Source organism: Bos grunniens, chromosome 10, assembly GCF_055505025.1.
Source record: "Bos grunniens cultivar Pamir isolate PY7600 chromosome 10, Bosgru_T2T1.0, whole genome shotgun sequence".
NCBI lineage: Eukaryota > Metazoa > Chordata > Mammalia > Artiodactyla > Bovidae > Bos > Bos grunniens.
The window spans coordinates 42,777,416-42,801,545 of NC_141174.1; the positions used below are offsets into that span (position 1 = coordinate 42,777,416).

The following is a 24,130-nucleotide window of genomic DNA, read 5'->3' on the forward strand; positions in this document are numbered from 1 at the left end:
TGAAAAGAATACATTTGAATCGGTTCTAATGAGGTGGATGAAACTGGAACCTATTATACGGAGTGAAGTAAGCCAGAAAGAAAAACAATAAAGTATTCTAACGCATATATATGGAATTTAGAAAGATGGTAACGATAACCCTACATGCAAGACAGCAAAAGAGACACAGATGTATAGAACAGTCTTTTGGACTCTGTAAGAGAAGGTGAGCGTGGGATGATTTGAGAGAATAGTGTTGAAACATGTGTATTATCATATGTGAAGCAGATCACCAGTCCAGGTTTGATGCATGAGATAGGGTGCTCAGGGCTGGTGCACTGGGATGACCCAGAGGGATGAGATGGGGAGGGAGGTGGGAGGAGGGCTTAGGATGGGGAACACATGTACACCCATGGATGATTCATGTAGAAAAATATGTAGGTGCTTTACCTACTTTGATTCTTGGAATTCTGTTTTTCCTTCTCCTTCTTTCTGCTCCCCTTGAGTGGATAAATGATTCCATAGCAATATTTTAAGCCCTGCCTCTATCTCAAGATTCAGTTATGAATTTCTCTCTATCTGCTGCCTATTTCCACAAAGATGCCACAATCATTACTTGAAACTTAATATCCTATGTCCAAAGTCAATAACTGTAATATCAGTCCTAAGAATGGATTATCCATTCTCTGCTTATGATGCACTCATGTTTCAGGTGTACAGATGTTTGATTAATGAGCAAGTAACTTGGAAGGCAGACAGGAATAGAGTCTGCACTTTTGCATAATTTTTATTTACTATTCAAAATTTCTATCATCAGTACTGTCAGTTTTCTCCAAAAGAATATTCAACCTAAGAAATAACTGCAAAAATGATTCCTAAGAAAATATACCTGTATTTTTTCCTTTAAGGGGAAAATGGTAAATCAGGGAAAATAATGTGTAAAATTCTGTGCTCTTAATTTGACAATAGTATGTTTATATACTTTTTTTTTTTTTTTTGCAAGTAATTTTCACTGTCAGGATTTCTGAGTTTACCATGTCCTATTCTTAAGTATTAGCATTTTGGTTTCCAAGATCTTTAATCAATTTTATAAATCATAGTTTTCTTAATGTAAGGATCTTAAGGATTCAGGCTTACAAAAAATTTTAAATAATACATTTCCTTGGCTCTACACTCACTAAAAATAATCAGACACTCTCATTAGTTTTGTCCCTGGTTACTTAACAATATCTTCCAAAGCTACTGAAAGGAGAGAAACACTTCTGCTGCTGGTAGAATGTGAGTGGTCAGTTCTATTGTTCTTTAGGCCCATGAATGTCATATGTGTAAATAAAACACAATTGGCTGAACCTTCACATTCCATCAGTTAAACCTCACCCATGAAATGATTCAGATTGTGTTTATTCAACTGCAACTATTTTCCGCACTCAGTGTAGAAAATCAGCCTGGCCAGTTGTTGGGCTGCAATTAGATAGAAAGGTCATGGAAGTCTACAGAAAGCAGCTAGGAAGAAGCAAGTTCTTCCTGGAATCCTGAAGACTTGTGTCTTTAGCTAGTTCCACAGAATAAAGCAAGGCATTTAGCAAATTAATGGTTTCAGCATTACCAATATAAAAATCTTAAAATGGTAAGCAAAGATGCCAGGTAATTGTTGAAGGTGATTATAGGCCTGATCCAGAAAAAACTATTTTTCCTCCTTTAACAAATTTTTTTAAATCCTGTTTTTCCCCTAATAATAAAAACAAAGGGGTCCAAAACATGCCAAAGAGTGATGAACACAAGCAGATGATGCCATTTATAGATCATTTAATGTTTGTGTGGTTGTTCTGCCTTAATAATATTCAGATGCTCAACCACTTTCGTTTTTTCTCCAGATTTTAAAAATACAGGAGAGATGTGAGAGGCCATTAGGAAATATATCTAATGTCAGAATTTAAGACAGCTACATTTGCTTTGTTCTCTCTCCCTCTTTTATTTGGTTTCAGGACTTTTTTTAAATTTGCATAAAACAAATATTTTACAGTTGGGAAAAAATTTTACTAGTTTTTCTGTGCAAATTGCCAGAAACCCTTGGCTAGGCAAATTGCTCAACCAAATGCAGCAGTATAGAGTGGTGCAGAATGTGACTTACAAGGTCATCTACATTGCCTATGGTTTTGAATACTGCCTGAAATGGAGATTCGGTTTGTTTGTTTTTGCAATTCTGGATTCATATTTTAGTCTTGGAAAGCATTCAGGGTGGGGAATTTTCTTACTTTCACTCGATAACACTCATGGCCATTTTACTAAGAAACATTCCTACTGGACCATCTGAAGTAAATCCATCAATCAGTTCAGTTCAGCTCAGTCACTCAGTCTGACTCTTTGCAGTCCTGTTGACTGCAGCATGCCAGGCCTCCCTGTCCATCACCAACTCCCAGAGTTTATCCAAACTCGTGTCCATTGAGTCGGTGGTGCCATCCAACAATCTCATCCTCTGTTGTCCCCTTCTCCTCCTGCCTCCAATCTTGCCCAGCATCAGGGTCTTTTCAGTGAGTCAGCTCTTCACATCAGTTGGCCAAAGTATTTGAGTTTCAGCTTCAACATCACTCCTTCCAATGAACACTCAGGACTGATCTCCTTCAGAATGGACTGGTTGGATCTCCTTGCAGTCCAAGGGACTCTCAAGAATCTTCTCCAACACCACAGTTCAAAAGCATCCATTCTTCGCCACTCAGCTTTCTTTATAGTCCAACTCTCACATCCATACATGACTACTGGAAAAACCATAGCCTTGACTAGATGGACCTTTGTTGGCAAAGTAATGTCTCTGCTTTTGAATATGCTATCTAGGTTGGACATAACTTTCCTTCCAAGGAGTAAGCGTCTTTTAATTTCATGGCTGCAATCAACATCTACAGTGATTTTGGAGCCCCCCAAAATAAAGTCAGCCACTGTTTCCAATGTGTCCCCATCTATTTGCCATGAAGTGATGGGACCGGATGCCATGATCTTAGTTTTCTGAATGTTGAGCTTTAAGCCAACTTTTTACTCTCCTCTTTCATGTTCACCAAGAGGCTCTTTAGTTCTTCTTCACTTTCTGTCATAAGGGTGGTGTCATCTGCATATCTGAGGTTATTGATATTTCTCCTGGCAATCTTGATTCCAGCTTGTGTTTAATCCAACCCAGCGTTTCTCATGAATGTACTCTGCATATAAGTTAAATAAGCAGGGTGACAGTATACAGCCTTGACGTACTCCTTTTCCTATTTGGAACCAATCTGTTGTTCCATGTCCATTTCTAACTGTTGCTTCCTGACCTGCATACAGATTTCTCAAGAGGCAGGTCAGGTGGTCTGGTATTCCCATCTCTTTCAAAATTTTCCACAGTTTATTTTGATCCACACAGTCAAGGCTTTCGCATAGTCAATAAAGCAGAAGTAGATGTTTTTCTGAAACTCTCTTGCTTTCTCAATGATCCAGTGGATGTTGGCAATTTGATCTCTGGTTCTTTTGCCTTTTCTAAAACCAGCTTGAACATCTGGAAGTTCACAGTTCACGTATTCCTGAAGCCTGGCTAGGAGAAAATTTTGAGCATTACTTTACTAGCGTGTGAGATGAGTGCAATTGTGTGGTAGTTTGAGCATTCTTTGACATTGCCTTTCTTCGGGATTGGAATGAAAACTTTTCCAGTCCTGCAGCCACTGCTGAGTTTTCCAAATTTGCTGGCATATTGAGTGCAGCACTTTTACAGCGTCATCTTTTAGGATTTGAAATAGCTCAACTGGAATTCCATCACCTCCACTAGCTTTGTTCATAGTGATGCTTTCTAAGGCCCACTTGACTTCACATTCCACAATGTATGGCTGTAGGTGAGTGATCACACCATCGTGATTATCTTGGTCATGAAGATCTTTTTTGTACAGTTCTGTGTATTCTTGCCACCTCTTCTTAATATCTTCTGCTTCTGTTAGGTCCATACAATTTTTGTCCTTTATTGAGCCCGTCTTTGCATGAAATGTTCCCTTGGTATCTCTAATTTTCTTGAAGAGATCTCTAGTCTTTCCCATTCTATTGTTTTCTTTGATTTCTTTAGGTAGGTCCATTTGTATCGTATTTTAGATTCCACAAATAAGTGATATCATGTGGTATTTGTCTTTCTGTTTCTGACTTCATTTAGTATGATAATCTCTATGTCCATCCATGTTGCTGCAAATGGCATTATTTCATTCTCTTTTACAACAGAGTAGTATTCCATTATATATATGTACCACATCTTTACCATTTGTCTTTCAATAGACATTTAAGTTTTTTTCATGTCTTGGCAGTTATAAATTGTGCAGCTACAAAACATAGGGTTAGATGCATTTTTTTGAACTGTAGTTTTGTCTTGATATATAACCAGGAGTGGGATTGCTGGATTGCATGGCAACTCTATTTTTAGTTTTTTGAGGAACCTCCATACTGGTGTGCATAGAGGCTGTACCAACTTACATTCCTACCAACAGTGTAGGAGAGTTCCCTTTTGTCTCCACACTCTCTCCAGCATTTGTTATTTGTAGACCTTTCAATAATGGCCATTCTGACCAGTGCGAGGTACCTCATTGTAGCTTTCATTTTCATTTCTCTTATAATTAGTGATGTTGAGCATCTTTTCATGTCCCTGTTGGCCATCTGTATGTCTTCTTTAGAGAAATGTCTATTTAGTTCTTCTCCCCATTTTTTGATAGAATTGTTTTTCTGTTGTTGAGTTGTATGAGCTGTTTGTATATTTTGGAAATTACACCCTACTTTGTTGCCTCATTTTCAAATTATTTTCTCCCAGTCAGGGTTGTCTTTTTGCATTTTTATGGTTTCCTTTGCTGTACAGAAGCTTGTAAGTTTGGGTCCCATTTTTTATTTTTGTTTGTATTTCTATTGCCTTGAGAGATTGGCCTAAGAAAAGATTGGTATAATTTATGCCAGAGAACGTTTTGCCTATGCTTTCTGTTAGGAGCTTTATGATGTCACTTTTTTTTTTATTAATGTTTAAGTCTTTAAGCCATTTTGAGTTTATTTTTGTGTATGGTGTTGGAGGTGTGTTCTATCTTCATTGATTAGCACACAGCTGTCCAACTTTCCTAACACCAATTGTGGAAGAGACTGTCCTTTTTCTTTTGTGTATTCTTGCCTCCTTTATAGACAATTGACTGTAAGTGTGTGAGTTTATGTCTGGGGTCTCTATTCTGTTCCATTGATCATCTGTCTGTTTTTTGTGCCAGTATCACACTGCTTTGATTACTGTGGCCTTGTAGTATTATCTGAAATCTGGGTTGGTTATGCTTCCTTCTTTTGTTCTTTTTCCTATGGATAGCTTTGGCAATTATGGATCTTTTATGGTTCCATATAAATTTTAGGATTATTTGTTCTAGTTCTGTGCAAAGTGTCATGGGTAATTTGACACTATTAGTCTCTCAGTTGTGTCTGACTCTTTGCGAACCCATGGACTGTAGCCTGTTAGGCTCCTCTATTCATGAGATTCTCTAAGCAAGAATACTGGAGTGGGTTACCATTCCATTCTCCAGGAGATCTTCCTGGCCCAGGGATCGAGCCTAGGTCTCCTACATTGCAGGCAGATTTTTTAGCATCTGAGTCACCAGGGAAGCTGGATTGAATTAAATCTGCAGGGCCATAAGTTTTTAGTTTATTATAGGTAATAGGAACTTAAAATGACAGAAGTGTTACATCTAATCCACAAAACAATCATGGCATGAATATGTCCAAGGCCTTTATGTGGCTTTCTATTCCTGGTTAGAAGCATCCTTGGTAAACACTTATTGAGTATCTACTATGTGATGGCAACCCTGAGAATTAATTTATCCCACATTTAAAATTAAGCCACAAAACAGCCTAAAAGATATTGCCCAAGATCACCTAATAGAGAGTGATGAATGAAATAGAAACTTGTATAAGGTATAGAGCTGAATGTAGGAATGTACAACTATCTTAATAGAACAGGGAAGACCTCTTAAGGTTGGGGACATTTGATCTAGGTTTTGAGGGACAATGAAAGGCATTTATAGTCAGTAGAAGAGGGAGAAGGCATTGTTGTACAAAGGCATAGACTTATCCTACCCTCTAGATGGACCCTTGGCATTTAGTTTGAAGGACTTAGGGTAGCATATAGGGAAGGGGTGTCACTTGTCTGAGGGCTTTCCTGTTTGGAACCAGGTGGAAGAAAACCAGACCAGAAAATATTAAGGAGAATCTGAGTACAAGTAAATCATAATGGGAAAATATGGGTAAAACATGATGACAATCAAGGAGTCTGGATAAGAGGCAAACTTGGACAGTTCCCTGAGCTAAAGAAATAGCTGTGAGGGGTCCTTATAGAGGTTTTGGATGCTACCTAAATAGTAGCTCTTGAGGGAACTGACCCATTTTGGACAGGGATCAGGGTATGAATAACCTAGCAACATTTCTGAACTGCAGACATCATTACTGGAGAATTAAAAAAAAAAAAAAATAACATGGTTTGATGGAGTCAAGCCATGAAGGGCTTCAGGTGCTATACCAAAGAGCTTGGGTTTTCTTATGTAAGAATTTAGGAGCCAGTGAAGCAGAGATGGGAGAGAGAGTTAAGAAGGGGGATGATAAGATTGCGATTTGGAAATTTCACTTCAGTGGCTATACAGAGGGAGACTAGAAACTGGAAATAGTTGTGACTAGTTTGGAGGCAGTTAGAATTGTCCAGAGGAGAGAGATTGTTAGCCTAAAATAAGGCAGTGGTTGTGGCAATAGTGATGGAAAAGAGAGAATGCTCTTGAGGGATATTTGGAAGATTATATACAAAGTGAGGGTAGGTACAAAGTGTAAGAGACTCTTGATAGGTATGAAGAGCCAGGGAAAATGAAAAACTGAAAAGTCCTCTTGGATTTCTGGTTTGGGTAGTGATGATGCCACTAACTGAAGTAGAAACTCTAACAAGAAGCACACGTCTTGCAGAGAAAATGTTGGGCATCTATGACATCCTGGTGAATCTGGTTTGTGTGCAGCTTGATATATCTGTAATGAGTCCAGAGGAAAAGATGAAATTGAATTTATAGACTATTTTTTCAATTTTACAGAATTTATTCTAGTCACTTTTATATATAGGATCTTTTAGATATATATATATATATCTAAAAGATCTAAAAGATCCTATATATATATATATATATATATATATATATATATATATGTATGTATGTATAGGATCTAAAAGAAAAAATTTCTTCACTCTTTCCAAGGATAATAATATAGTATTTTAATACTAACCTATGTGTTGGTATTGGAAGGACTATTTTGAGTAGCTTGGCATACCTGTCATTCTGTTATGGGTACAGCCTGTACTTGGACAGAGATACCCCTAATATAATCTACATACTTAGCCAAAAACTTAGGAGTGTTTGTCTGCAGTGGTTTTCTGACTTCCTGAGTTGTGAACTTCTGGGAGAAATTAAGGGAGAACTCACTGCGCTCCAGGACAATGGGCAGACTATTGAATGAGCCCTTACATCATGAAAATTCAATTAGAGAAAACTGTATGCACCTTGAAGAGCTAGGAGTCACAGAATGAATTCAGACACACTCCCAGAGGACTCAGCACATGAAAGAACATTTACTCACATATAAAACAACTTGTCTTTCCCTGTCCCATCTTCTAGTTGCATGACAGGATAATATGTCAAGACTCACCTATTTGTTGAGAAATGTTTTATTTCCCTCCTCTCCTGAGGCAAGAATATTAAGGAATGGAATTCAACAACTGCCAAACATTTGAAATTTGCTTCAAAAATTTGTTTTATCTTGTACCCATTTTTAAACCGTGGCAAGTGGGAAAAAATAAAACTAACAATAAGCAACAGACAAAAACCCTGGCACAATAGTGTATCATAGACCTGATTTGCCTCTTTTAAATATTTCAGGATTACTTCAACTGACAGCAATGAAAGTTGAGTCTGAAATTTTGGGCATAATTTTGGCTGAGGTTAGTTCTCTTAGGCAGATATTATTTTCATTCCCTTTTCTTAAGTGAATTAAAGTAAAATCTTTTAGATGTTTATTTATTTAAAATTTTTGTCACAGTGATCCTAACTTGGTGACCTTTGGGTTGTAACTGTTGCTCAAAATGTGCTCAATAAAATCCAAAATGTCTTTACCTTTGCAATGGGATTTGAGGGGAGGAAAAAAAGAACTACATATGCCTGAACTTCCATGAAAAAATATGTATAAATATACAGCTCTCAGTTGTTTACCCCATGTTAGGGGTCTGATTTAGGGGCAGCAGGAATATGGTACCCATGTCCTACCAGTTTCCTTGGTATGCCACTGTTTTCAGCCTCCATAGAAACCATCAAGTCCCCAAGAAGCTTTCAGACCGCTGTTGACATAGACACTTATCCCAGTTACTAGGTCTCTAGAAATGATTGGCTTCAGTCAACAGTTATTCATTGTGACTTAGGCCTGAACAAAGTATTGAGCAGAAGGATCTCAAACTCAACATATCAAAAGCTGAACATACAGCTCTATACTTGTCCAGAAGAAATCTATTCCTCCTTGTGTTTTTCCAGTCTCCGTAAATGGTGTCACCGCCTACCTAGTTATCCAAGCCATGGAATGAACTCCTACTCTGAGTTGTAAAAAGTAACATGGTATATCGGTTAAGGGGAAAGATGCTGGAACCAAACTGCCTGAATTTAAATCCTGGATTTATCATTTATTAGCTGTGTGACTTTGAACAAAATTCTTAGCCTTTCAGTGCCTTGGTCTCCTCAGTCAAAAAAAGGGGGATGGTAATAACAGTACTTACTTCATAGGGATGCTATATGAGTTATAAATATTAAGAGGGTGAGTTAATAGTTATAACATAATTGGACCAGGGCTTAATAAATAAGTACTATGCAAATATTTGTTACATAAATTTAAATACATGTTATCCTCACTACCTTACCAATCATCTGGACTTTTTTAAAATTTATTTTTAATTGGGGGAAAATTCTTGCCTTGAGAATCCCAGGGATGGGGGAGCCTGGTGGGCTGCCGTCTATGGGGTTGCACAGAGTCGGACACGACTGAAGTGACTTAGCAGCAGCAGGGGGAAAATTGCTTTACAATGTTATGTTGGTTTCTGCCATACAACGACACAAATTAGCCATAATTATACATATATCACCTCCCTCTTGACTCTTTATATACAGGCTTATAACTGGTTCTTCTGTTTCATTCTTGTTCGTCACAATTTGTCCTTCATACTGTGACATGAAACCTTTCAGAGTCTCCTTCAGTGAGCTACATATAGGATAAAGTTCAATTCAGCCTCATCTCCTCCTACTTTTCTTCATGGTACCTCATGTCATGACATAATTTCATGTAAAGTTTTTTCCTTTTTCCTGGATGGTGCTTCAGCTGTTTTCTACCTACTCAAGTTCTGTCATTTTCAATGAACAAGGTTCAAACAGTCCTTGACATAATAGACCAATTCCCCTCATCTAATCCAACAGTCCAGTTCAGTTCAGTCGCTCAGTCATGTTCAACTCTGCGACCCCATGGACTGCAGCACACCAGTCTTCCCTATCCTTCACCATCTCCCAGAGTTTGCTCAAACTCATGTCCATTGAGTTGGTGATGCCGTCCAACCACCTCATCCTTTGTCATCCTCTTCTCTTCCTGCCTTCAATCTTTCCCAGAATCAGGGTCTTTTCCAATGAGTCAGTTCTTCACATCAGATGACCAAAGTATCAGAGTTTCAGCTTCAACATCAGTTCTTCCAATGAATATTCAGGACTGATTTCCTTTAGGATTAACTGGTTTGATCCCCTTCCAGTCAAAGAGACTCTCAAGAGTCTTCTCCAACACCACAGTTCAAAAGCATCCATCCTTTGCCACTCAGCTTTCTTTATAGTCCAACTCTCACATCCATACATGACTACTGGAAAAACCATAGGTTTGGCTAGATGGATCTTTGTTGGCAAAGTAATGTCTCTGCTTTTTAATATGCTGTCTAGGTTGGTCATAGCTTTTCTTCCAAGGAACAAAGAGTCTTTTAATTTCATGGCTGCAGTCACCGTCTTCAGTGATTTTGGAGCCCAAGAAAATTAAATCTGTCACTGTTTCCTTTGTTTCCCCATCTATTTGCTATGAAGTGATGGGACTGGTGATCCCATCCTGTGCCATAATCTTAGTTTTTTATGATGCTGAGTTTTAAGCCAGCGTTTTCACTCTCCTGTTTCACTTTCATCAAGAGGCTCTTTAGTTCTTCTTTGCTTTCTACCATAAGGGTGGTGTCATCTGCATATCTGAGGTTATTGATATTTCTCCCAGCAATCTTGATTCTAGCTTGTGCTTCATCCAGTCCAGCATTTTGCATGATGTACTCTGCATGTAACTTAAATAAAGAGGGTGACAATATACAGCTAGATATTCCCTTCTCTGTGCTCTCATGGCACTTGGTACACTGTGTGTCAAATATCCAACTGTGCTGCAAATATCCAACTGTATTTCTCTTTTCTGCCAGGTTAGAGCTTCTCTAGTAACAAGTTCAGAGTTTGTCTCACATTTGGGGCCAAGACATGGTAGATAAAGCACTCAGAATTACCTCCGTCTCTCCAAGGAGTCTAATGTTGTACGTTTTTGAAACAGAATGACAGAGAAGTATGTATAATACATGATGAAACCATGCAGGAATTTTTTCATACTTAAGGTTAAAGTCTAAACTATGAATTTAGGTGAGCTGTTTAAGTACAGATTTGACTAATGATCAACTAAAAACAAAATGAAACTGGCAATATTATTTTATTACAAAATTGACAAATATTTTCTTTTTCAGTGATTAATATTGTCACTTTCTGACTAGCAAATAATGACCTTAATAGCTATTTTTATGAAATATGTTAACTGTTAGTTGCTAAAGATTATTCAGCTCTTAAACTCTACCTGGAATGTACTAAGTACTTAACATGAATCTACATGTAGAATCATGTAGATATTCCTATAAAATATAATAATTTGAACAGTATTAGTTATAAAGAGTGAATCTAAGGCTAGAGCTATGTGAAGAAATGCTCACATATATTATGAGGGAGCAGTGAAAATATTAATAGAAATAATTTATATTTCTGTTAATTAGAAAAAAAGGATGCCACATATTTTAAAGACTGCCTCTGTTCTTCCTTGACTGAAGCCAGTCATCTGGGAGTCAGAATGGCCTGTCTCTCTTCCACAAAGGAAAGGTTTAGAGTAGATAATACATAAATAACTTACCAAACCTTCCCTCTGGCCACATAACATCAGTAAGAGAAAAACTACACCTGTAACACTAGGGTATATGTATTACATGATGATGTATATTTAGAAATATGAGATTCATTAAGTATGTATAAGCTAAAATATTAATGTTTTTCTAAACAACTCCTCTTCCCCTGTTGCAATGCTAGCCTATTGTTATTTAATAATCAATTGCAACTTCATAGTTTTTCTAAATTACTTGTTCTTTGGACAAAATCTCCCTGCCTTCCTTGCAAAGGCCCTTAGATTAAACTAGTGAAAAGTGAAAAGGTTAGTCACTTAGTAGTGTCCAATTCCTTGTGATCCCATAGACTGTAGCCTGCCAGGCTCCTCTGTCCATGGAATTCTCCAAGCAAGAATACTGGAGTGGGCAATCATTTCCTTCTCCAGGGGATCTTTGTGACCCATGGATTAAATCCCAGTCTCCTGCATTGCAGGCAGATTCTTTACCATCTGAGCCACCAGGGAAGCTGAGATTAAACTAGACTTTTCAGGAAAAAATGATTTTCTTTGGAATGTGCTCATTTTGGGCTTCCCAGGGGGCACCAGTGGTTGAGAACCCTCCCACCAATGCAGGAGATGTAAGATATGTGGGTTCGATCTCCAGTATCCATTCGAATACTGGAATGGCAACCCACTCCAGTATTCTTCCCTGAAAAATTCCATGAGCAGAAGAGCCCGGCAGGCTTCAGTCTTTTGGGGTCTATGGGTCTGCAAAGAGTTGGACACACTCAGTGTGCACGCACACGCACACGCACACACATACAGACAAGGACTAGAAAATTTCTGTGTTGTTTTGCAGCTGAAAACATATGATTTCCAATATAGCTACTTTGATTTTTTTTCTCAGTGTTCTGCTACTTAATCTATGCACTGGCATCTAAATTCATATACTTTCCAGTCATTCTGAGCAGTTAAGGAAATTGTTATCCAAAACTTCTCTTTTCTTGCATGTAAATATTATTGAAGTATATCTATTTGTCACCCAGTCCAGGTGGAATGTTTTTATTTCTTTGGAACTTACTTCAGCTCCAACACTTGCCCATTTCTCTGGAATGAATGAACTATTGCAGAGATGCCAACTTACCCTTTCTCTTACCACACTTCCTCAGAATTAGTATTTCCTTTTGTATGTCTTGAATATTTTCCTAGATTATCTGAGTGTTACCAGTTGTACTGAAGTAGAATATTGCTTACCTGTGTACCAATTACAAAGTGAAAACAAAGCGTTGACTGCCCAGTCTCTACCAGATGAATTTCCTAATTTTTATCATCAATTTATTTATTCACATTTTTTCTTGACTATCAAAACCCAATGAATGAAAAAGTAATATCTGTATATTTGTTAAAAATTGGATATTTGATTCAGTCAAACCTAAGTAGTTATACATTCACATGGCATCTGAAAAGACGAGCACAACCATCATCTCGCTCTCAGTTTCCGTGTCATTGTTTCTCTAATGGTCCAATCAAATCCCTTAATCACACTCATCCTTTGGCTTAAGGTGAAGCTACTCTTTGCCCGGAGAAATAGTTTTTAATCAATTCAAGATGCAGCTGGAATAAATGCTACTGGCTTGAGTAGCCATTGTTCTTGGCAAATCTCTCCAAGCAATAAACAATGAACACCACACCCTCATGAGAAAGGGAGTGACGGATGAGGATAGTCATTGTCCTCATTTTATATTGCTAAATATTATTATGGTCTATTTATATCCTGTGGGGACTGACATGTAGGATACTTGATACAAAGCAATGCAGAACAATAAGTGATTGTGAGTCACTCAAGACAAGTATTCTAAGTTTAACAAGCTCTGAATTCAGTCATGAAATTAATGCTCATTGCAGAATCCATTAAAAAAATAGAACACTTTATCAATAAGCCAATTGGAGGAAAAATTTAGTCAAGGATTGAGCATATAGATCCATATAGTGTTTATTTGGAAAAAGAACAAAGTGTGTGCAAGCTTCGAAACATTCATCGCTTATACAAAACCACTTACACATAGCAATGAGTGCCTCAATTGTGTTTTCATTTGAACATTAAATAGGATTTCAATAAATGATGCCTTTTATAGTTACTCATTTTTAAAATATTTTTAAAACAGAATTTCATGTTTCTTATATTAAAATTGATATTTGTGCTTTAGTGATGTGGAAAATCTAATTCCAAAACCTCAAACACTACAGGGATTTGAACTTTGGATCTTATGCCTTAAATTCAGAGAATTTTCTTGTAGCACTGAGTATCCTCCTTATTAAACAATTCAGACTTAAGTATATGAGCTGAACATCTTTTAAGCTCTTCCTATGGATAGTCAATATTTTACTGTTGTAAGGCACAGAGACTGAGAAGATAGTGTGCTATGATTTTCAGGATTAGTCAGGTCTAGATTACACTCATCCTCTGAAGAAGTGACTATTGTATACATAGAATATGGCCTTCATCCACTGGCCTCTACCAATGCAAGAAAATCTTATGCGAGGTATCATATTCATGGAGACAATTCAGCATAATGGTTAAAAACACAGGCTCTCGATTCAGAGACCCCAGGGTAGGAGTCTTAGCTCCACTGCTTACAAACTATGTGACTTCTGAAAATTTACTTAATCTCAGTTTGCACACAGTTATAGAAGTTGTACCTATCTGACAGAGTTACCAGGAGGATTAAGTAGGGTGATGCACGTAAAGTGCTTGACACAGGGCCTGAAACTTACTCAATACATTATATATAGTCAACCCTCACTATTTGTGGAGTCTGTCTTGTGAACTTACCTACTTGCAGACATTATTTTTAACCACAAAATCAATACCCAGGGCACTTGCACAGTCATTCACAGATATGCTCATGGCAGAGAAAAATTTGTCACCCAATGGGTATGTTCCCTGATGAGGTAGAGTAAAGCAACACTCTGCCTTCTACTTCACCTCTCATACCATGAACAAGTCTATTTAAGATGATTTTTTCCCACACTGTTGTGCTTTTTCTTGGCAATTTCTGTGTTAAAATGGCTTGTCTAAGGGATCAGAGAGAGGGTGGGGAATTTTAATTAGTGCCCTTCCTTCTAGATCTCAAACTCAAACTGCTACTTATTGATGGAATATTCCCTTTTATTTTCAGGGCCCTTATCCAGGGTGTTTTTTGTTTTATTCTGTTTGTTCTCAGTTACAACCTTTGGGCACTCTATGGGAAGCCTCTGGGAACCACATGTAAGCCAGAGTTATGAATGGGCTCAGTTTCTTGTGTCCATACATGCTTTTGAGTCTACACTTCCTTATTTGATGATAAGACAAATATGAATTAAGACTGATTTTATTTTACTACATGACAGAATTGCTTACATTCCAAATGCTCCTGGTTTATCACATACAGTTAAAAGCCTGGAACTTATCACGTTAGCACTGTTATACATTTTTCCTCTCTCTAGAATGCTTTCCTCTCTTTTTGGGAAATTGCACAGCCTTCCAGTTTTAAACTCAACTTAAGTGTCATCATTTTAGAGAGACCTTCCCTAGCCACCTTATCCAAAGTAAATGCCCCAATATTCTCTATCATGGCAACCTGCAATTTTCTTCATGTTTATCACTGTAATTGTTTTTTATCTGACACATGCTTATTATGTGGCTTCTATCCCAGCATCTAAGTTTCATACAGGAAAAAACTTGATCTCTTTTGCTTATTGTTTTCTCCTTATTGTCTAGGCCTTTGATTAGTGCAATAACCAGTGAGTGAATGAATGTTATTGCATTTTGTCAGTTTGAATCTTTATATATTTATTTTCTACAAAATAGTTCATTATTTGAGATGAATTACATTCCATTTTTAAACTATTATTCTTAGCATCACCCAGCAAAAGATAGGAGAGACAAAATTATGCACTTTTAAAACCTGGTGCACTATGCTCATGTCCATGATATTTAATGCAGCATCTCAGATCCTAACCCAATGTCCCAAATTCATACCACACATAAAACTTCAACTAAGCTGTCATTTGTTAGCAGGCCAAGTAGTACTTGAGTTTTTGCATTGGGAAATCTAAATGCTAGACAAGTATAACTTTGAGATTTTTATCTAGGATCTAAGGTAATAATCTGTGACACAGCATTAAAAAAAAACACTGTTCCAAGAAGCAGAAAACAGGTCATAATCTCTGTTCTGCTACAAAACTTGCTGCATAACTTTGGGCAATGTTTTAAATCCCCATGGGCTCCCCATGTGTAAAAAATATGGATTTGGACCAGTAGACACTCCAGTTCCTTCTAACTCTCTATGGCTATAAAAGCTGAATAGAATCCATCTCCTCTTTCTTCACAGAGCTAAGACCTGCCAGGTGAGGTCTCTGACTGGAAGCACTACAAGAGACTCCTGCCAGAGTCTGCCATGTTCATGGAGCAGGACACCATTTGGAGAAGACACCTTGAAGTAAGTATCCAGTGAGGAAACAGAGAGAAAGACCAAGTTTTTGAATCTGCGTAGCTTGTGCTTTCTATTTGATAGGTAGAATGCATGGGAAGCCAAATGGTTATGAGGACTGCTTAGTGTGCATGGAATTACCCCTATGGAGCAGGGGAAGAAAAGGAGTTTCTTGATAAATTGAAGGATAGTTGAATGAGAAAGTATGCTTGCTGAAAGAATTTGAGACACCCTTCCCAGCATTACCAGAATGTTGTTAACCATAATTTTAAGACTGTGATTGGCAAAAATTGCTCTCTGTGGTGATCACTGTTGAAGTTTTCTTCTGTAACTCTCTCTTCCCCTCACCCTAAGCTTACTTGAAGTATGATTGACAGATAAACATTGTATGTGCTTAGGTAGTTCAATATGATGTTTTGATATAGGTGTACATTGTGACAAGATTACCACAATCAAGCAAATTAACATGTCTATCATCTCACATAGTTACCCCTCTTTATTTTTGTGGTGAGAATACTACTGTCTTAGCAAAGTTCAAGTGTACAATATGATACATTACATTAGTATTATTTATAGTCACCATGCTGTACATTGGGTCACTAGAACTTATTCATCTTATAACTGAAAGTGCTTACCCTTTGACCAGCATCTCCTTGTTTCCTCTACCCTCCAAGCTCCTAGTAACTAGCATACTACTTCCTGTTACTATGAGTTGACTTCTTTTTTCAGAGTTCACATTTAAGTGAAATCATGCAGTATTTGTCTTTATTTGTCTTACTTATGTATCACTGGGCATAATGGCCTCTGTGTTCATCCGTGTTGTGGCAAATAGCAGCTTTTCCTTTCCCCATTGAATCTTCTTGGTTCCCTTGTCAAATATTAGTTGACCATTTACATGGTCCCACTGGCTATCTATTTTACATATGGCAATGCATATATTTCCATGCTACTCTCTTAATTCGTCCCACCCTCTCCTTCCACAACTGTGTCCACAGTTGAGAACTGTGTTCTGAATATTTATGTCTCCTACAATGGAGGGATTTTAGTTCAGGAAGTTAGTTACTCAAGTGATGTCATAGCTTAAAAGCAAAACAAGGAGTAATGGTGAAGCGTGGGTACTAAGTTGTGCTAAGTCACTTCAGTCGTGTCTGACTCATGGCAACCTCATGGACTGTAGCCCGCTGCACTTCTCTGTCCATGGGATTCTCCAGGCAAGAATACTGGAATGGGTTGCCATGCCCTCCTCCAGGGGACCTTCCCAACCCAGAGATCGAACCCAAGTCTCTTATGTCTACTGCATTGACAGGTGGGTTCCTTACCACTAGCATCTCCTGGGAAGCCCAATGGTGAGGCATCCCCCTCAAATTAGCAGTAGCAGGAGACTACTCTCACCAGTAGGCTAGAACTGTGCTGTCCAGCTTGGAATCCAACCACACTTTGTTTTTGAGCACTTGAAATGTGGCTGATCTGAACTATGGTATGTTCTTAATGTAAAATACATGTGAGATTGTGAAGAATGAATCTGAGAAAAAGAATAAAAATATCTCATAAATAGATTTTATATTGAATATACAGAGAAATGATATGTTGAATATATTGAGTTATATATTGTATCTAAATTAATCTTATTCTTTAATTTTGACTTTTAAAATGTGGCTATTAAAAAATAAAAACTTACATATAACATTCTTACATTATATATCTGTTTGATCCTGCTGGGCTAGAGAGACAAATGTACAGGGTGGTTTTACCAAAGCTCAGAGTTTAGAACCTCAATGGGCTAACCCATTGAGAACTAGAGGCAGGAAGGAAACAGCTGTTGCTTGAAATGCCAACTGGAGCCATATAGAAGGGGAAGAGGACCATGGCTTTACCCTGTCACTCCAATCTCCTATTAGTGCTGCTGAACCCACAAGGAAGTCACCTGGGAAGCGCCATCTCCCAGGGGACCATCTTCTTGTATTAGCGTTGAGAGGAGCAAGGGCAAGGAATGCATCTGAGGGCAGATTTATTTAGATTTCAGCCTAGTTCCAATGTATCCTTTTTGTTCATTCATTTATTCAACAAATACTGAGTACCACTTACTACAGAGACCATTTGGAACTGTTGTCCTGAGTTCCTGATCCTTGCTGTTCAGATTCTTTGCTTGATTTGGTTCCCATTCTCTCACTGCCTAGATTGTGGTCTGGATACCTATAGCTTCCCTGGCCTTTGATCAGATGAGTTGTCCTCTGTTACATTCTTGACGTTTCTTTGACAATAAGTATTTGAACTTATCTTTTTATGTTCTCTTAATTCTTGGTGCCTTGTCTTGGATTGTCACTCAATTCTTTATTCATGCAGTTCTTTATTCCTTCTTGTTTATACTGCTTATACAATCCCTGGTACCAAACAGTCAGCTACTTCCCACAGTATATCAGGACTGTAGCCAGTCTCAAACCATAAACCTGTTTCTCCTTTCTTATTTTGTGCTTCCTGCTTCCTCTCTGTAATACACCACCCCAAATGAAGCCAGTGCTGAAAAATCTAATCTCAGCACCCATGGCATGAAAAGATACCTTAAAGGAAATATGAAGATTCAGAGATGGCATGAAAAGATACCTTAAAAAAATATGAAGATCCAGAGTCTAAGGGTGAATCTTTCTGGCCCAAAACTAATTGTCACAAAGTGTTTACCTTGGAAAGGCTTACCGTTTAGGTCTGGTAATCATCAGTTTCAGAGAAAAATATCTATTTTTATCATCAGTGACCATTTATCTGGGTAAAATGGTTATTGAATGTTAGGTACTTTACTAAACAACAGAATATTAGATAAAAAGGTAAGATACTCCTGCTGCTGCTGCTTCTGCTAAGTCACTTCAGTCGTGTCTGACTCTGTGCGACCCCATAGATGGCAGCCCACCAGGCTCCCCCATCCCTGGGATTCTCCAGGCAAGAACACTGGAGTGGGTTGCCATTTTCCTCTCCAATAAAATACTCCTAAAGGGTAGATATAAGAAAAGATAAGTGATCCAAGAAAACATGATAAGAAGTGGCACAAATAATGAATGTCCTGGGAGTTTAGGTGACACTTTATGTCACAGAGTGTTTCAGAAAAGAAAGGAACCTGAACTGGGCTTTGTAGAAGGCAAGAATTTGATAAACAAATGGAAGGAAAAAGTTTTCCACAAAGAGAAAATTGTATACATAGTAAGAATATACAGAAGCAGGAATAAATCCACTCTCTATTGAAGTGTAGATTATTATAGGCGGGAGTCTTTCAAGTCTTTCAAGAACAGTCTTTATCTCAGTGAGACCCTGGAGCAGTATCAACTTGACTGTAGGAGCTTATAGTGTTTATTAAGATTACAGTATGGCTGGAAAGTACAGCTTGTTAGCAGCTGGAATGGGGTCTTTTAACGGTTATTACACTCAACATTACAACATGACTTGGTTGTCGTTCAGTTACTAAATTGTGTCCAACTGTTTGTGACCCCATGGACTACAGCATGCCAGGCTTCCTGGTCCTTCACTATCTCCTGGAGTTTGCTCAAACTCATGTCCATTGAGTCAATGATGTCATCCAACCATCTCAGCTTCTGCTGCCTCCTTCCCCTTTTGCCTTCAATATTTCCCAGCATCAGGGTCTTTTCCAGTAAGTTGGCTCTTCATATCAGGTGACCAAAGTATAGGAGCTTCAGCTTCAGCATCAATCCTTCTAATGAATATTCAGGGTTGATTTCTTCTAGGATTGACTGGTTTGAGTCCCTTGCAGTCCAAGGGACTCTCAAGACTCTTTTCCAGCACCACTATTGGAAAGCATCAATTCGGCACTCAGCCATTTTTATGGTCCAACTCTCACATCCGTACATGACATGACTACTGGAAGAACCATGGCTTTGACTATACAGACCTTTGTCCACAAAGTGATATCTCTGCTTTTTAATACACTGTCTAGATTTGTCATAGCTTTCCTTCCGTGAAGCAAGGCGTCTTTTAATTTCATAGCTGCAGTCACTGTCCACAGTGATTTTGGTGCCCAAGAAAATAAAATCTGTCCTTTCTTCCACTTTTTCCCCTTCTATTTGGCATGAAGTGATGGGACCAAATGCCATGACCTTAGTTTTTTGATTGTTGAGTTTTAAGCCAGCTTTTTCACTCTCTTCTTTCACCCTCATCAAGAGGCTCTTTAGTTCCTCTTCACTTTCTACCATTAGAGTGGTATCATCTGCATATCTGAGGTTATTGATATTTCTCTCAGCAATCTTGATTCCAGCTTGTGATTCATCTAGGCTGGCATTTTGCATAATGTACTCTGCCTATAAATTAAGTAAGCACAGTGACAATATACAGCCTTGACATACTCCTTTCCCAATTTTGAACCAGTCCATTGTTCCATGTCCAGTTCTAATTGTTGTTTCTTGACCTGCATACAGGTTTCTGAGGAGGCAGGTAAGGTGGTCTGGTACTCCCATGTTTTAAAGAATTTTCCACAATTTGTTGTGATCAACACAGTCAAAGGCTTTAGCATAGTCAATGAAGCAGAAGTAGATGTTTTTCTGGAATTCCCTTGTTTTCTCTATGATCCAGCAAAAGTTGGCAATTTGATGTCTGGTTGCTCTGCCTTTTCTAAACCTAGCTGGTACATCTGGAAGTTCTCGTTTCACATATTGTTGAAGCCTAGCTTGAAGGATTTTGAACATACCTTTGCTACCATGTGGAATGAGCACAATTATAGGGTAGTTTGAACCCACTCCAGTGTTCTTGCCTGGAGAATCCCAGGGACGGGGGAGCCTGGTGGGCTTCTGTCTATGGGGTCACACAGAGTCGGACACGACTGTAGTGACTTAGCAGCAGCAGGACATTCTTTGGCATTGCTCTTCTTTGGGTTGGAATGAAAACAGACCTTTTCCAGTCCTGTGGCCACTGCTGAGTTTTCCAAATTTGCTGACATGTTGAGTACAGCACTTTAACAACATCATCTTTTAACATTTTAAATAGCTCAGCTTTAATTCCATCACCTCCACTAGCTCTCACTTTATACCATAAGCTTCATAATGCCTGACATATTCACTGCTTAGGCCCAAGGAATGGCCCATTCCAGATATGCTCAGTGATTCCATGTTGCATGAACGAATACCAATAAATGGTATAATAATGTATGAGTCCCTGGACTGAGGAGACCCACAGCAAATGTTCACTCAGTATTGCTATTCCAGCATAGAGTTTAGGAAATTAAGAATAAAATTATGCACTGTACTCCGATTATTAGCAGAAATCCCTTCAGTGACTTTGGGCAGTTTGTCCTCTGGGTCACAGTTTATAGGATTCAGAAATCCCAGTGGAGAATTTAGTCAACCTGGCATGTTATTAGGAAATGATAACATTTATAATATAATTGTCATCACCCACACCTTTGTAATAGTTTTCTTTATGGTAATACCTATTTAAGGCTGATTCCATTAGGTTCATCTGGATTGAATTAAAAGTTACATTAGATTTCATACCAGAGCTAATATTCCAGAGACCAGATCCTGCAGGCCAAGCCTAGTTCATTAAATTCTGAAATATCAAGGCAGATAAATTACTATCACAGAAACCAGGGAACCATATCACAGAAGCCAGGGAACCATAAAGATCATTGAAAGTTTCAGGTGAACAGCATTACCTGAGGGAGGATTTTAAAGAGGTCCTAGTTTATTCACTTAGACCCTGGGAAGTGTTGCTGGGTGTCAAATGTGGGATGTGTGTTAATCCAACACTCTACCATATGGAGGCCAAATGGCTGTTTGGAGTGGGCGTTGTCTCTAGAATCAGCCAGAGTTGGATTCAAAGCCTAAATTCTACACATATTACTCTATAAATTTAAACAAATGATGGGAGTAAACATAGTGCTTACACCACAGTTGCAAGAATTCAATAAAATAATTCAAGTAAAGCCCTGGTCTATCACAGAGAAGGTGCTCAGTAAATATTAGTTGTCTCTATAAGAACACTAGAAGTGTACCTAGTACACAGTAGTCTTTAGTTTTCCAAGGAGAAACCCACCCCCCCAACATACACACACAAAACAAACACACAAAGCTGGGAGTTCATTCAGACCAATTACATACATGTCCTGTTCCCTACTGTTGTTGTTGTTAGGCCTCTAAGTTGTGTCTAACTCTTTGTGACCCCACGGACTACAGCACGTCAGGCTTCCTTGTCCTTCACTATCTCCCAGAGTTTGCTCAAACTCATATCATTGAGTCAGTGATGCTATCTAACCATCTCATCCTGTCACCCTCTTCTCTTGACCTCAATCTTTCCCAGCATCAGGGTCTTGTCCAATGAGTTGGCTCTTCACATCAGGTGGCCAAAGGATTGGAGCTTCAGCTTCAACATCAGTTATTCCAATGAATATTCAGGGTTGATTTCCTTTAGGATTGACTAGTTTGATCTCCTTGCAGTCCAAGGGACTCTGAAGAGTCTTCTTCAGCACTGCAGTTTGAAAGCATCAATTCTCTAGGGCCCGGCCTTCTTTATGGTCCAACTCTCACACCCGTACGTGACTACTGGAAAAACCATAGCTTTGACTCTGCAGACCTTTGTCGGCAAAGTGATGTCTTTGCTTTTAAATACACTGTCTAGGTTTCTTGTTTCCTATGCCTTACCCCAAAACATAATCCTTTCAACCCATTACTCACTTTGATCTTGAATTTATTTGCCTATGAGTTTTTGTGTGTGTGTATCCCAGATCCTCAGATGAGTGCTTCTTGCTCTGACTCCAGCATAGCCCCGGTACTAGTTTTAGACTTCACTGACAAGGTTTTGGCTTATAGGTCTTGCTCTCCTTAGCAGTTGACCTAAGTTTGCCTCCAGGTTCTACCTCTATCCTCCTAATGGCTCTTGGTGACCTTCATATTACTGCAGAGCTAAAATATATTTTCCAGAGAGGAAACAAAGTAAATAGGCTTAAAGTGGCCTCTTGGTTGAGGATAAGAGAACAGAGTTGGAAAGAGAGTTTCCAGGGTGGAAAGGTACACAGAACATACTTCTCCTACCTTACCATTTTGTCTGGGGATTGTGACAGTTAAGACTGACCCTGGTGTCACTAAGTAGGGTTGATCAATGAGCCACTTAATCAGAAAAGCTCTTTACCCTTAAAAATACCCTCCATTTTTCCACTTTTGGAAATGGAAAGAAAAAACTATTTATGTGATTTCTCAAATCCTTGAAGTTTAGTTTGGGTGCAAATTTTCAAAGTGGTCTCTGCCGGAATATTGCTTTTATAAGCTGAGAAACAGGCATTTGGCTTTAGGGAAGCCAGGAATTTGGAAGTGATCCATGATGGGCCGTGTCAGCTCCCAGACTTGTGATGTCCTATGGCATTTACAACTCACTGCTTTCCATTGAAACCATTGCCGCAGAAGAGGATAAGTAAAGAGTGAGCCCTCCTCATCAGGGAATTGCCCTCAGCCATTGGGATACCTGCTCTGTTGTGGGAAACCCTGCAGTTTGAGCACTGGTATAGTTTAATATGGCAAGCACTGGAGGAAAGTGATGCTAATACTGATTGACTATTCCACCTCCAGTATCTCATGAAAAAAATACAAGTCTGCAAATTTCTCCACCTTCCCACTAACCCCTTTCAGAGCCATTAAAACTACTTCAGGGCCTTAAGAGCTGGTTGTCTGGCAGCACTAGGCTCCGTCCACAGAAAGAAAGGTCTTTTCCACAAACCAGTCTTCTTCCCCAGTGCCTTTGCCCAGTCCTTCTTATTCCTGCCAGGATCCTGCCTGCTCACTGTTATAATATTCCAGGAGATTTTCTCTACCCAGTAACACAGTTCAGGGAGTCCCTTCTAACACAAAATGTAGTATGTCTGATGGTCTTAATGTGCCTCAGGCAAAAATTAACCATTATCAGTGAGGTAGAAAATGAAATGTTACTATTTTATATTAGTGTGGTCAGGGAGGATCTCTTTGATAAGGTGAAAACTGAGCAGATAATTGATAAAAATAACCAGTGAGATTTGGAAATAGTAGAGAAAGATTATTCTAGGCAGAGGGGACAGCCAGTGCAAAAGCCCTGAGGTGGCAGAGTGCTTGGCATGTGTTCAAGGGAAAGCAAGAAAGTCAGTATAGCTGGTGCACAACAAATGAGAAGACTGATGGAAGAGCTCGTGGGGAGCCAGACCACTTAAGGTATTAGAGGCCTTACCCTGGAAAAGGCAGGAAACCACGGGAGAGTTTTGGGCAGAAGAAGGACATGATCTGACTTTTTTTTTTTTAATTGTTGGTAAATGGTTGGGTTTTTAAATGATCACTGCCTGTTGTGTTAAGAATAGACTATAGGAGGGCTTCCCTGGTAGCTCAGTGGTAAAGAATATGTCTGCTAATGCAGGAGGCACAGGTTCAGTCCCTGATCTGGGAAGATCTACATGCTGTGGAGCAACTAAGCCTGAGTGCCACAATTGTCAAGCCTGTGCTCTA

At 38.7% G+C, this 24,130-nt stretch overlaps 1 protein-coding gene across 2 annotated transcripts in view; it reads left to right on the forward strand.

Annotated features, from left to right (window-relative positions):
- Positions 1-24,130, forward strand: part of DTWD1 (DTW motif tRNA-uridine aminocarboxypropyltransferase 1) — a 94,366-nt gene that overhangs the window by 64,658 nt on the left and 5,578 nt on the right. For both annotated transcript variants that reach the window (XR_015134464.1, XR_015134463.1), the window contains exon 6: positions 15,579-15,686. The gene's annotated coding sequence lies outside the window, so the exon portion shown is untranslated. The remainder of the gene's footprint in view (positions 1-15,578; positions 15,687-24,130) is intronic.